Source organism: Bufo bufo, chromosome 5, assembly GCF_905171765.1.
Source record: "Bufo bufo chromosome 5, aBufBuf1.1, whole genome shotgun sequence".
NCBI lineage: Eukaryota > Metazoa > Chordata > Amphibia > Anura > Bufonidae > Bufo > Bufo bufo.
The window spans coordinates 509,079,369-509,095,445 of record NC_053393.1 but is presented as its reverse complement, the minus strand read 5'-3'; the positions used below and the strand labels follow the sequence as shown (position 1 = coordinate 509,095,445).

At 50.6% G+C, this 16,077-nt stretch overlaps 1 long non-coding RNA gene across 1 annotated transcript in view; it reads left to right on the top strand.

Annotated features, from left to right (window-relative positions):
* Positions 1-14,291, top strand: part of LOC121002820 — a 30,676-nt gene extending 16,385 nt beyond the window's left edge. Inside the window, exon 5 of the long non-coding RNA XR_005779332.1 lies at positions 14,132-14,291. This is a non-coding gene — a long non-coding RNA (uncharacterized LOC121002820). The remainder of the gene's footprint in view (positions 1-14,131) is intronic.
* Positions 14,292-16,077: the final 1,786 nt, after the last annotated feature.

Genomic DNA, 16,077 nt, shown 5'->3' with positions numbered 1-16,077 from the left:
ATACGAAAGTCACCAATACACATGAGACAGACGCAACCCTAGCAGAGTGGCCCGGCTCAGGGGGGAGACCAGAACCATGGGAACCTGAGTCTGAAGGGCCAGCGGTAGGGGTGACCGCCACTTCGGTGGAGGAGGGGAACACAACCCCGCTAAGTGTGATGGTAGGATATGTGGAGGACTTGCCGCCGGGTCAGGAGTTGGCAAACCTCAACGTCTCCGGAGATAATTTTGGTACAGCACAGCACCAGGGCCCGACTCTATCTCGAGCCTGGGAAAATGTAGTAGTGATTGGGGGCGAGCCGCAACAATCGGGGGTCGAGTCTATGTTCCCCCGTTTTGTGGTTCAACAGGCGATGCTGTACTGAGTAAATCAACTACGGGGTGAGCATATTGAACAGCTGGTGGTGCCCAAGGCGTATCGCAAGCTCGTGTTGGATTTAGCCCACCAACATGTTCTTGGGGGACACCTGGGCCAGCAGAAAACGCAAGACCGGATTCTACAGAGGTTCTACTGTCCCAGTGTGTTCAGAGAGGTATAAGAGTATTGCAAGTCTTGCCCAACCTGCCAGATAACCAGCCCCCAGCCACATTTCCGTAGTCCCCTGGTCCCTCTCCCGATTATTAAGGTTCCATTCCAGCGGATCGCTATGTATCTCATAGGCCCAGTACCGAAGTCAGCTAGAGGGCACCAGCACATCCTTGTCATCCTCGACTACGCTACACGGCACCAGGAGGCGGTGCCACTGCGTCATACGTCAGCTAAACTCATAGCTATGGAGTTAATGGAAATGTTTTCTAGAGTGGGTTTGCCTAAGGAGGTTCTAACTGACCAAGGGACCCCATTTATGTCCAAGGTCATGAGGGAACTTTTTAAGTTGCTCCACATAAAACAATTACAGACATCTGTGTATCATCCGCAAACGGATGGCCTGGTAGAGAGGTTTAACCAGACGCTGAAAAATATGTTGAAAAGAGCGGTGTCTAAGGATGGGAGGGACTGGGACCTTCTTCTGCCCTATCTCATGTTCGCAGTGCGAGAAGTGCCCCAGGCCTCTACCGGGTTCTCGCCCTTCGAACTGCTATACAGCAGACACCCTCGTGGTTTGTTGGACGTCGCCAAAGAGGTGTGGGAACAACAAACCACACCGCACGAAAGTGTTGTTGAGTATGTCACCCAGATGCAGGGATGGATGGAAACAGTGTTACCTCTGGTTAGGGAGCATAACGAGGCAGCGCAGCGAGCCCAGAGTAGGGTCTATAATCGTCAGGCTCTGGTCCGAAACTTTAACCCGGGTAATCGGGTGTTGGTTCTGGCACCGACTGTAGACAGTAAGTTCCCAGCTAGGTGGCAGGGGCCCTACGAGGTACTTGAAAAAATTTGAGAGGTAGATTACAAAGTACACCAGCCAGGGAGGCGAAAGCCGCAGCAGGTGTACCATGTGAATCTGCTCAAGCCATGGAAGGAAAGGGAAACCTGTACGGAAGACAGCCCACGACCAGGGTTCCTAGGGGAAGCGGTTTCGGTCCCTCGGTCTGAAGCAGGGGAAGCGGCTGCAACCGTGAAAATTGCTGACAGCCCCTCCTCTAAACAGGCTCAGGAAGCCAGGGAGTTCATTAGTCGGTATACGGATGTGTTCTCAGACCTCCCTGGACGCACGTCCGTAATCCGGCATGACATTATCACTGAGCCTCAGGCGAAAGTCCGGTTAAAACCGTACCCGAGGCTTGGCGACAAGCTATCACGGAGGAAGTGCAGCTAATGCTCCAGCTGGGTGTCATCGAGGAGTCAAAAAGTGAGTGGGCCAGTCCGATAGTATTAATACCCAAGCCAGACGAGACATTGCGGTTCTGTAATGACTTCCGCAAACTTAATGAGGTGTCCAAGTTTGACGCGTATCCCATGCCCCGAGTGGATGAGCTTATTGAAAAGTTGGGCCAAGCCCGGTATTTTTCTGTGTTGGACCTCACCAAAGGGTACTGGCAGGTACCCTTGACTGAGGCTACCAAAGAAAAAACGGCTTTCGTCACACCAGAGGGGCTGTATCAGTACAAGGTATTACCCTTTGGTCTACATGGTGCTCCCGCCACATTTCAAAGGCTAATGGATATTGTACTCCGTCCACATCGCCGATACGCTTCGGCGTACCTGGACGATATAGTTGTCCATAGCACCGACTGGGAAAGTCACTTACCTAAAGTACAGGCTGTAGTGGACTCCCTTAGGAAGGCTGGCTTAACCGCTAACCCAAAAAGTGCTCGATAGGGTTAGAAGAGACCAAGTACCTGGGGTATGTCCTTGGGCGCGGAATGATCAAACCTCAGGTAAACAAAATTGAGGCAATTAGGAATTGGCCCCGACCTGTCACTGCTCGGCAAGTAAAGTCGTTCCTGGGTATGGTGGGGTACTATATGAGGTTTGTCCCCAATTTTGCTACAGTCGCCGCACCATTGACAGGCCTTTTGAAGGGATGCAAGTCAGTGACGGTCCACTGGAATGAGCAGGTGGAAAAGGCTTTCTCCGCTTTCAAGTCGGCCCTGTGTGGGTCCCCGGTTTGGTGACGCCCGACTTCAAAAGGGAGTTTATAGTGCAGACCGATGCCTCCGAGGTAGGTCTCTGTGCTGTACTGTCTCAAGATATTGACGGGGAGGAGCATCCCGTTGTCTTCCTCAGTCGGAAGCTCACCCCAGCCGAGACTAGGTCAAAGAGAGGAATGCTCGGGACACCAGGTGGTTCTTATTTTTGCAAAATTTTACGTTTTCCGTGGAACACAGGGCAGGCAGGTTACAGGGAAATGCGGATGCCCTGTCCCGCATACACTGTCTGGCAAGTGTTCACCCCCTCAGGCTTGAACAAAGGGGGAGGTATGTAAGAAGGAACAGGGAGCCGTCATTGACGGAAGATACGTGTCACCGAGGTTCCTGGCTTTAGTGAGGTAAGAACCGGATTTTTTTGGCCTGAAGTGTCAGTTCTGTAGTGCAGTCTGTCATCTCAGCTGTTAGTATGGCTGTAAAGCCGATCCGGACCGGTTCTTATTGGGAGCAGCCAAAGAGCAGGGTGGGTGGCTGTTCCCCATGGTTCCAGGCCGGGTTTTGGCTGGGATATAAAAACCCAGACAGCACGTTCAGCTGGAAAAATTATCCTCCATGACAGAGAAGCTGTGAAGCTGTGGAGCTGTGAGAGCCGTGAGAGCCGTATGCTGGGGGAAACAGGCCTCTAAAGCCTGCTGTGGACTGTGGGTGGAAATCTACTGACCAGGTGAAGGTTTTGTGCACTGTGGACTTTGTGTGGTGTGAACAAGCACCAAAACTGAACACCGTTACTTTTATCTTGTTTTTCCTATTGTGTAAATAAAACACTGAGCTTTATTTTACATCCTTGTTTTTGCCTCTGTACTGCGTCCGCTTACCCTGCCTACCAGAGCGAATCCCCACAGTAGGTGAAACCTCTCTAGATTTTAAAACTAGAATCAATCAGCACAGATATACTAACCGCAAAAGGCTTATGGACCTTCCAGTACCTAAGCATTTTGTGGATCTGGGACATAAAGAGGGAGAATTGAGATGCATGCTAATTGATCATGTCCCTACCCCAAGAAGGGGTGGGAACAGGAATCTCCTTTTGAAAAAACGGGAGATCCAGTGGATCTCTAAATTGAATAAATTGAGCCCTAACGGACTAAATGTAGACTACAAGCATTGGCTATTCTCCTAAATAGGCATTGGTTGGGTTTTTGTTTGCTTCTGAACCTGGTTATGTATTTTATATATTTTTTTATCTCTTGCAGAACATGGGGAAGATAAGACCACTTTGGAAGAGAAAGCGGCGAGTTATTGGTCCTACTGGATATTAATTATTCAGATAAGATTGTACAGAATATATGGAGAGCGATGCATTAACACTTGCTCCCCTATTAAAATTTTAAAGAATGTTCATCATGATCTATTCCTTCATTGAAATAACAAAAATATGTTTTCCACACATTGACCAGGTGAGATTGTGACTCGGGCCTTGATGCTGCGCCTGGTTTGGGGGACCAAATAGGTTAAGTGATTTTTGTGGTTACTGATTGACACAACATCGATCAGATATCTGGGGTTTGACCAATGTAGGTATACGTCCTGACCATGACTACATGAGCTATTTAGGCAATGTCCTCGTAATCAGGGAGATTTGATCCTATAATGTCATACTGGGTTCGTAGGAATGGATGCCCAGTGACAGATATGGATATCCAATATGTTGCCGTGTGTGACATCCACATGACACATGGTTTGGAGTCTCCATATGACTAGAGGACTGTTTGGTGGCTAACAGTGCGCTCAGGAATGTTCGCACAGGGTTGCCATTATATTGTTTATTTGGTTTTATCCTATACCTATTAGGGATCCAATAGTCCCCTGAAGGGATATTGTTTGTCCAGTTTGGATATACAGTTGCACCAGGGGTTCTGGATTCCCGATTGAGGCGGTACTTCCGCCACATATATATATATATATATATAATCGAATAGAAAGCAGGACTGCACTCCAATATGTGATGAAAAAATCAAGGCAGTTTATTCACCCATGTTAGGCAAAGTTTGCGACGTTTCAGCTCTTGCGTTTCAGGGCTTGAGAAAGGCTCGCAAGAGCTAAAACGTCGCAGACTTTGCCTAACATGGGTGAATAAACTGCCTTGATTTTTTCATCACATATTGGAGTGCAGTCCTGCTTTCTATTCGATTATACTATTGGGGATTGCCGTTGCCCCCTTTTTGGACATTGCACCCACTTGTCAGGTTGGTGCTCCCGTTGGACTTTCCTTTTTTTATATATATATATATATATATATATATATATATATATTTACATACATATGACCTTTGGCCGGGACATCTTAATGTAACCATACATTGTGTCAACCCCTTGAGATCTTTGATGTTTTTTGAGATAAGAATATGCCTTTTATACAACATTCATTTATTTCCCCCTGACTGGGCGCCGCATGGATTCGGAGTTTGTCTCGCGTATTCAATGTGTGTATAGCTGGATTAACCCCCGGGTTTCCATGGTGAGGCTTGCGGTTCATGTCTTGTTTCCTTTTGGAACGCAATACATGCTGAACAGCGTAGCCTCGCGAGACCATAAGTGGTCACGTGACATTCGATACAGACTCCCGATCACGTTAGCGGTTGTGCGATCACGTGATGCAGAGATCCAGAAGCTAGAACAGTTCTTTTGACATGCGCATTAGAAAAATTGGTACGCCGAGATCCACGAGGACCGTATCCCCCACTTTCTCCATGGCTTCCTTCCCCATGAGATTTGTTTTTAATCTTTTACATCTGCACTAAGGTACCCGAATTTTACCACTACACGTGTGAACTATATTATAATCATGCTAATCACTTATGGATATATGAATTTATGAAGATAATTTGTTTTTAAAGCAATTTTGAGTATATGCACTGTTGTCACTTTATCATGTATTTATTGCAGCACATTGCAATCTTTGAAAAAGTATGTCACATGCAATATTTTTATACTTTCTGTATGTTATTTGATTTATTTGATTCATTGATGATTGATCATGTGAACCTGTATAAATATACACACTGCACCATTATATTTGTCACTGCTTGAGAAAGGTCCCAGCAAGCGGATCAAAATGTTGCGTGTCTGTTGAATAAAGCCGTTGTACTTATTTTTACTCCTTGGATGTGCCGTGGAATTTCTTTATCCAGCTTCCACAAAATAGTGATAGAGGTTTTCCATATACCTGCAACCACAAAATTACTGCTTGAGGGTGATATACCTGCTTCAACTAACAACTGATTGAGGCCTGCCATATATCAGCTTCCACAAAATAGTGATAGAGGTTTTCCATATACCTGTGTCCACAAAATTACTGCTTATGGGTGATATACCAGCTTTAACAACAGATTGAGGCCTGCCATATATCAGCTTCCACAAAATAGTGATGGAGGTTTTCCATATACCTGCGTCCACAAAATACAGATTGCGGGTTTTGATATACCTGCTTCAACTAACAACTGATTGAGGCCTGCTATATATCAGCTTCCACAAAATAGTGATAGAGGTTTTCCATATACCTGCGTCCACAAAATTACTGCTTGAGGGTGATATACCAGCTTCAACTAACAACTGCTTGAGGCCTGCCATATATCTGCTTCCACAAATACTTCTCTAGGGACTTTGGCCCAGGGTCATTTTGAAAATGACAGGCAGAGGAAGAGGTAGGCCATTTGGGCAGGGGTGGTAGGGGTCAAGCAGGTGCATCAGGCCGGAGCCTAAGTGGGAAGTTGGAGAAGGTGTGTGCGATTATCTCAAAGGACGCACCGGAGTTGGTTGAGGGGGTCACTCAACCTTCCGCTTCTGCACCCTCCTCATCCTCTGTATCTGCACCCTACTCAGTCTCTGCTGTATGCACCACTACCACCATAGCCCCTCCACTTGAGTCAGAGGAATTATTTTCCCAGAGGAATAGGAGGAAGCAACGGCCGCCACCCAGCGGTCTGACGACAGTACCCAGATCAGCCCAAGGAGGATGGTCCCCGCTGTTGCTGCCTACTCCGAGATCTCTAATGTCAGTGGTGGTGAAGGTGACGATGATGATGTGTCGATGGACATCACGTGGGTGCCCACAAGAGAGGAAGAGGAAGGTAGTGATGAACGAACATCTGCTGGGACGGTTCGTGAAACGCTATTGCGTGAACGCTATCAAATGTTCGCGAACTGCAAGTTCGCGGTGGGTCCCATTCATTTTAATGGCAGACGAACCTGAAAAACCTTCAGCTCATATTTGCAGCCAAGAAATAATTACTAGAAGTACACAAATAGTCCCACAACATGGACAGTGACATGAAGAGGGCACTGGCTATTTGTTCAGTCCCACTAGCTCAACCATCATCCTACCCCCAACCCCCATCCTAACCCAGGAAATAAACACACCACACCACTGCTTGGATTTAATCGGCCACAGCAGCCGTTTATTGAATACATACAAAATAAATAACATAAGTTAACCCATGACGAGGGAGGTCCTAGAAGCCCCAATAACTCCATAAACGCTGGAACACCTGCGTCTCCATCTTGCCCCCAGCCGTTGAACCCAGCTCGGAGGCAGCAACTGATGGAACGCGTAATTAGTTCCTACCAGCTCCTCAATGAGAGTCCAGCCCCTCCCGCGGGGCCCTCCCATCCTCAGGTACCACCATATTCCTCCACTTCAAGGACCTCCCCCGCCTCCAAGAACGCGCAGCTTGACCACCTCAACCCTGCGCGTCCCTCCACACACGCAAAGCAATTTCAACACCACTCTGGAGCCCCAGAGCCCACAAATCCGTACCCACCGCATTCAGGTGCACTCCATCTGCTCTCCAAAATGCACCCTCACCTTTCTCCAACACCTCATGCCGCACCACCACACCCCCATTCCTCGCCATAAACCGGCCAACTGCTCTGTTCACCTTAATCCGAGCCTTATTAAGGCTCTCCACTGACCTCGCACCCCTCCACGCCTTCCGCGGCACAATGTCTGACCAAACTGTTATGATCCCTGGAAACAACGCCCAAATCCTGAGCAAGTCAAACTTGACGTCACGGACCAATTCCCGAAAAGGACGCTTACCCAAATCATTCCCCCCAACATGTAAAACTAACACATCCGGAGGACGATCCAATCGCACGAAATGATGCACCTCCCGCAAAACTCCACCCCACAACATACCTCTAACACCTAACCACCTGACCGTAGCGCACTCCGGACTAAAACCCAACTGTCGCCCACTCGGCCTCACATCTGCTCTGATCGCACCCCAGAACACATAGGAGTGCCCCAGAATCCATACCAAAGCCGCCACCGTCCGACCTGTGAACACAAAAAAGAACAAATTAAAAACCCACCTATCACCAACCGTACCACTACAATAAAGCAGGCCTCACATATGATTTGAAACGCACCGACTCCCAACGCCCAATCCTCCTAATCACCTCCTCACTGGCGCCCCACCTGGCTGCCTCAGTTGCCGCACCAATTCTGAACGAATGACCAGAATACTCCTTAACCGGCACACCCAAAAGCTTCAAACATTTTTTAAAAACCGCCAGGAACTGAAACCTAGACAAGAAGGAGCCGTCCTCATGCCTAAGGAAAGGAACCTCATTACGCTGTAGCCCCTGCACACCGCACCGGACACATAATACAACCTGGTACCGGGAACAACGTAAAACGCTGCCCCCTGCCCTCCTGATCAGTTTTTGACCTCCGAATCCGGACATACACCCTATCCCCCGCTAACTCAACATCTTCACTCCTAAGTCCCCCCGCTCTACTCACACTGTCACACACCAACTCCCCCAAGCGAAAAGCACCGAAAAACGCCAAAGCAAATGCCGCCCTGAACAGCACTAACTCCCAACCAGAACTACAAACACCACTCAACTTCTCCCCCATTTGCACAAGCAACTCGAAGGACACCGGCCTCCGATAATCTGGCACCCTGCCTGCCCCCCTACGCCACCCTTTCAGCACCTGCCTAACCAAAAAACCCTTAGTCAAATCCGGCAACCCCCGCAACTTAAAGCCAAACGCTACCCCCGCAATCAAGTGGTTCACCTTTGACACCGACCACCCTTCGCCCTTCAACTGTCCTAACAACATCAACAACCTCACATCACCATCCCCAACACCAGCCCCCCAGGATCCGTTCCAAGATTCCCAGGTCGCCCACGCCTTACCATACTCCCTCCAAGTACCCGGGCTCAACGAATCCCTCAACATCCCCATCACTTCTCCTCCAGGATCCCCCACAGCCACGGCGGACACTCCAGACCTTCCAGCTCCGCTTCTGGCGCAAGAAGCCGGAACCGCTCCCACTGTAAACGAGAAAGAGAATCCGCCACTGAATTAGACACTCCAGCCACATGTTCTGCCACCAACCACATGTTAATCGACAAACATCGTAATACCAGAAACTGTAACAGCCTAACCACCGGCGGGGAAGATGCGGACAAACTGTTGATAGCCTGAACCACCCCCAAATTGTCACAATGAAAACGCACCTTCCTGTTTTCAAATTTCTCACCCCACAATACTACCGCCATCACAATGGGAAAAAGTTCCAACAACGCCATGTTCCTCACCCAACCCCGACTTACCCACGAATCCGGCCATACTCCCGCACACCATTGTCCTTGGCAATACGCCCCAAAACCCACTCCCCCCGACGCATCAGTGTACAACTCGAACTCCACACTATCACACAACTCCGCCATCACTAAAGACCTGCCATTGTACTGACCCAAAAACTCCGCCCACACCCTTAAGTCCCCTTTTAACTCCTTGCGTAACCTGATATAATGATACGGCGCTAACACCCCCGCCGTAGCAGCAGCCAGTCGTCTACAAAAAATTCTACCCATTGGCATAATTTGACAAGCAAAATTTAATTTACCCAACAATGACTGCAAATCCCTCAGCCTAATCTTCTCCCTGACCAAGGCCCTATCAATCTCCAAACGCAAACCCACCAGCTTATCCTGCGGAAGCCTGCACTCCATCCGCTCAGTATCTATAACAATCCCCAAAAAACACAACTCTGTCACCGGCCCCAACGTTTTCCCCTGCGCCAATGGTACCCCAAATCGCGCAAAAACCGACTGCACCATGTGCAGCAACAACGAACACACCCGCGAATTCGCCGGCCCTAAACACAAAAAATCGTCTAAATAATGGATAACGGATGAACAACCTGAAACTTCCACCACTACCCATTCCAAAAATGAGCTAAAGGTCTCAAAATATGCACATGACAGAGAGCACCCCATTGGCAAACACCTATCCACAAAATATTCGCCATCCCAAAAACAACCCAACAAACCCATGCTCTCCACATGTACCGGAAGCAATCGAAAGGCCGCCTCCACGTCCACCTTAGCCATCAACGTCCCCTGCCCCAACCGCCTCACCCATCTTACAGCCGCATCAAAGGAGGTATACACCACCGAACAAAGTTCAGGATCTATACCATCATTGACCGACGCACCTCTTGGATAAGACAAATGATGAACGAGCCGAAACTTATTTGGCTCCTTCTTAGGCACCACACCTAACGGGGACACCCTCAATCCCAGAATCGGCAGCTCCTTGAATGGACCCGCCATCCGCCCCAACTCCACCTCCTTCTTTAACTTTTCCGCCACAACACCCGCGTGAACAAGCGCGGACCTAAGATTCTTAAGAACCGTAGGCCCCGCCGTAACCACTGATGGAATACGAAAGCCAAACCTAAAACCATCCCCCAACAACCCGGCCGCAACCCGATCCGGATATCTATCTAGGAACACCTGCATCTCTTCCACCCGCACCGGCGCGGCGTCCGTCCCTTTTCCAGCACCATCACCCCCCCTATTCTTACCCCCTTTGAAGCAACGGTTAGCTCCATGGGCTCCCCCACACCCCGTGCACTCGTGCTTAAATTTGCACTTGGCACCAAATCTGCAATTCCCTTCATTAAAAAGGAAGCACAACCCTTTCGCCGATGCCGCTGCCAACGCCCCAGGGGATGACCCCCCGGACTCCCCACGAAAGGACTGCCCAGCCCTAGGAGGCGCCGTCACCCTCAACCACAACCCAATATCCTTATGATCCCACCGGATATCAGGCCTCACCGCCTTACGCTGCCGGAACTGCTCGTCATAACGGAGCCAGCCCACCCCACCAGACACCCTATAAGCCTCCCCAATAGCGTCCTGGTAGCAAAACAGCGCCGAACAGCATTCCGGGGCCCGTTCCCCAATAACACTTGCTAATATGGCAAACGCCTGTAGCCAATTAGCAAAGGTACGTGGGATCAAACGATGCCTACGCTTATCCTCATCCTCCTTTTTCCCTTCATCCTTCTTACCCCTATCCAGGTTAAACCTTTCCAACGGGAGCAGCGAGAATATCTCCACATACTCCCCCTTCCAGATCTTTTCTCTCACTTCCTGCTTTAAATGAGCCCCCAGCGGCCCCTCAAAGCACACGTACACCTCACCCCGAGCCCTATCATCCAACCTCTGCACCTCCTCCTCCCCCCCCGCTTGCGTCTCCACCGACACCGACCCTGCCCCTGCCGTAACAACCTGCGTCCCTGACCCTAGCCCCGGCACCACTCCCCACCCCGGCAATAGAGACCCAGCACCAGCACCCATACCTGACAACCAACCCGCCAATCCCCCCAAAAACTGCCCCAACCCTTTACTAAATTCACCCATGTTACCACCCCCCCCCCCACCCGGGAAACCCTGAGCTAAAACAGATCCCCAACCAATCTCACCAGGCACCACGGGCGCTGTGACTCCCGCTGCCGTAGATCCTGACTCCCGCCGTAACGCCACTTCACCATCAAAGCTCCTGGATGTCGACGGCTGCTCTTCCTGGACCATCTGCACGACCCTCTGCACCACGCTTGCTGGACGCCTGGATGAGACCGCAGCACCCACCGCCGCAAGGGGATCTTCCTCCACACTGCTGGAATCTTCTCTGGGCCTGCCCTGGTATTCCTCTCCCCTCAGAGCAGCCCGAGGAACCCTGATGCTTTCTGACTGCCGAGTGGACCGCCCGCTTGAGGAAGGACTGGGCCGGTACACCGTTCCTGGTCCCGCATCCGTGTCCACTGCTGCAGGGAACGGGGGAAGGGACGTCCCGCTCCTCACAGGGCCCCTCAGAGCAGCCCGAGGAACCCTGATGCTTTCTGACTGCCGAGTGGACCGCCCGCTTGAGGAAGGACTGGGCCGGTACACCGTTCCTGGTCGCGCATCCGTGTCCACTGCTGCAGGGAACGGGGGAAGGGACGTCCCGCTCCTCACAGGGCCCCGCCGAGAACCGGGATTCCTCCCACGGCGAGAGCGGCTCGCAGGAGGCTGAGCGGCCGCTCTCGGCCGCCGAGGGTCCACAGGGGGGCTCCCTATTCGGCGCCGGGCCCAGGGGGTGATTTCAGGGCTTAGGCGTGCCGGCGGGATACTCCGCCGCAGCCGGGCAGCCCTAGCAATGGGGGTAGCCACCGGAGCAGGCGATACAATGCAAGCGCCCACCTGTTCCAGCCAGGCCCCCTCACCTCCGCCTCTCGCCGCAACCTCTCCAGCATCTCCTCCACCGACATCCCTGGCGCCGACATCTTGAGGTCCGTCCTGCTCGTTTGGATCCCCTGGCCGCACTGACCTCACTTCCGCCTCCTTCCTCCTTCTCCGCTCCGGCCACGCCCCCCGCCGCCCTAGCAACTGCCGCCTTTCCTCCTACCCCGCCCCCACAAACAACTAACCCTTTCCTCACCAGTCCTTCACCGCCCGGCCTCTTCATGCGCGTCCTCCCCCACCGCTCCGCTCCAGTCCGGCCTGACTTACCAGATGTATTATTCGAATTTGCGATCTCCATTTATTATTTTTTTCAATGTTAAATATCGGCAATATAATTTTCGCGTACGCGCATGCGCAAATGCACTATACAGTACCCAAATGCACTATAAAGAAAGTATATTGGTATATAACACCCCCCTTCAATCAGTTTTTTTGGGGGGAGACTGGTATATCACACCAGTAGAAATTATTTGTTCCAATAACGCTTGTCCCTCTATATACCTGCAGTATCGCAGCAGAACCGCACACAGCTGCAGCACAATACAAATGCACTATAATATACTTTCTAACATAGAAAGTATATTCTAACATTGTACAAGGAAGGCAATCCATTAGAATATACATAAAGATAAAACGTAATCTTTAATATTTTTACTTTGAGGGTCCATTCACACGTCCGTAAGTGTTTTGCGGATCCGCAAAACATGGACACCGGCAATGTGCATGCCGCAATTTGTGGACCGCACATCGCCGGCACTATAATAGAAAATGCCTAATCTTGTCTGCAATTGCAGACAAGAATAGGACATGTTCTATTTTTTTGCGGAAACGGAAGCACAGATGCGAAAGTGCAGATCCGCAAATGCGAATGCGGATCCGCAAATGCGGACAGCACATTCCGGCCCCATTGAACATGAATGGGTCTGCACCGATTCTGAAAAATTGCGGAACGGATGCGGACCCATTTTGCGGACGTGTGAATGGAAAAGATATCCCTCAAAATGAAAATAAATTTAATTATTAAAGTTAAAGGGGTTCTGCACTTTGTTTTAACTGATGATCAATCCTCTGGATAGATTATCAGCATCTGATCGGCGGGGGTCCGAACCCAGGATCCCCGCCGATCAGCTGTTTGAGAAGGCAGCGGCGCTCCAGCAGCGGCGCGGCCTTCTCACTATTTACTGCTGGCCCAGTGACGTCACGACTAGTATCAACCAGCGTGGGCGGGGCTAAGCTCCATTCAAGTGAACAGAGCTTAGCCCCGCCCACGCTAGTTGATACTAGTCGTGACGTCACTTGGCCAGCGGTAAACAGCGAGAAGGCCGCAGCGCTGCTGAAGTGCCGCTGCCTTCTCAAACAGCTGATCGGCGGGGGTCCCGGGTGTCCCCGCCGATCAGATGCTGATGATTTATCCAGAGGATAGATCATCAGTTAAAACAAAGTGCAGAACCCCTTTAAGCAAAAAGCATAGATGTGGTAGGCAATAACAAGTGCTCGGCGGCACCAAATCAGAAACCATATGTCCTACCACAATCCGGGGGGTTCCAGTGCACATCCATGAATCCCGGAGGGAGAGCAAAAAACATCCATCCCTGGGCTAGATGATGATGTGGTATTGAAGGACAGGGTGGGCAAAGAACTGTCCCTGATATTGCCCTACAGGGGGGTGCTATTCTGGCCCTGATAGCCTAACCACAGACCACCCGCCCTGATAAGAGCGACCCCGTCCGGAACCTTACCCTATATAAAAAATATCCCTAGTAAGTGTAGTGTACGGGGACTGTAATGCCCGTCACTACAGAAGGGTCACTTGTTGTGCTGTCGTTTCCCCTTATTTATGGGGAGGTTGGTATGAGTCATCTTCATAATGTAATGCTATGTACTTCCCTGTTACTGTGAAATTTGCATGTGCAGGCCTGCTAGGGGTGTCATTCCAGCTCTAAGTCACTAGAGGGAGCTAGGGAGCCCTAGGTTATATAAGGCCCAGTCAGGGAAGGGAAAGTTAGTTTAGACCGTGTTTGAGAAAAGGCCAGGCCATGGGCCTGTGAGAGCAGAGCAGGCCTGGAGCCTGCAGACTAGGAGAGGGTATTGCAGTCCCTGTAACCGGGTTCCAGATCCAAGGAGAAGGTTCCCCTCCTGAGTCCATATTTGCAGAAGCAGGAACACCACGGTTAACCAGCCTGAGGACACTGAGAGCAGAGTCAAGTCTAGGAAAGCAAGAGGTACTAAAGACTGCAGAGGAGGTACTTGATATTTATAGACCCAAGGATATACGCCAGAGCTAGGGCATCGGGCCTTGGAGAATAGTTTCCATGTTCCAGGATCAGTCAGGAATAGAGTGCAAGCCGCCTGTACTGCAAGTCCTGTGTTTAACCCTCTGAAATCACCTTGCTACATATGGCCTGCATTAAATGTACCAAAACTAACTGTCTTCAAAGGAACTGCGTTTCCAACTATGTCCGTGTATGACAACCACTGGAGAACAAGTAAAGCATAAGTTCTGTTTTATTATTACGTGGTTCCTCAGTTATTCCTGCTATCAGCAAGCGGTGTGCCACCGTCCAATTGGCACTGGCGTCACGAACTTTAAAGGGACCTTGCCCCAGGCACATAAAACACCTGCAACATCCAGGGCACCTCATCCAACACCAGGCCTGGTCCCTAAACACAGAGTGTGCCCCAGAGGACTTTTGTGCCAGCCTCTCCTTCACTGCTGTATGCCTGCCCAGGGTTTCCATATATAACTGTGACTGACCCTCGCTTGCCATTGACCGTGACCTCACATTCGCATTACCCTGCAGGTCTGGCGTACCGCATAAGCCCCCAGCCCCTAGGCCCCTGACTTCCAGGTGATCACTATATAGATCTATGTGTTTTTGACTCATTATAAAAGTATAAGTATATCGCACCCCTCTGTGTATCACACATATAGATAGCACACCTATACTAGTCCTTAAAATGACTTTTGCGGCCCTATTAGCTAGCGTTTGGTGTCCCTAACAGCCTGTCCCTGCTCCACACAGCAACCTCTCCCTACACTGGCAAAACACTGAATGTAAAATGGCGGCCAGATTAGGTTTATTTATTAGGTAGGGGGTGTGTTCATGTGCTGAAACGTCTCAATTGGCTGTCCTGTACCACCTGATGGGTGTGTCATGGGTCAAAGTTCTTCATATTGTAAATGAATATGGTGGGCGCGAATTTCTCCATATGTTCGCATGTTCGGCGGATCGCAAACACGCAAAGTTTGCCGCGAAACGACCGCCGGGCGAACCGCAAGGCCATCTCTAGAGGAGGGGAGTTCAGAGGGAGAGACGGAGCAGCAGATAGGGAGGAGAAGGAGGAGAAGCAGGCAGAGCTCGCAGGGCACAGGAGGCAAAAAGCAGACTGCAAATGTATCTGGAGCGAGCCATCCATCATGCACGATCACATCTTGCGCTCCCAGGATGCCGGTACATGGCTCCGCAGTGTGGGCTTTTTTTAACGTATCAGCTGCTGACAATAGTGTTGCCATCTGCAGCCTGTGCTATCAACGCATAAGTCGCAGTAAGCCCAACACTCACCTAGGGACAACCGCCTTAAGAAGACACCTGGCCTCCCATCACCAAGCCCAGTGGGAGCAACGCCGTCAGAACCCACAAATAGAGATGGCCCGAACTATCCGACGGCGAACAGTTCCCGGCGAACATAGCTTGTTCGCGTTCGCCTCTGCCGGGCGAACACATGCGATGTTCGGTCCGCCCCCTATACATCATCATTGAGCAAACTTTGACCCTGTACCTCACAGTCAGCAGACACATTCCAGCCAATCAGCAGCATACCCTCCCTCCCAGACCCTCCCACCTCCTGCACAGCATCCATTTTAGATTCATTCTGAAGCTGCAGTCTTAGTGAGAGGAGGGAGACTGTAACTGCTGCTGATTTAATTGGGAAATCGATAGCTAGGCTAGTGAATTC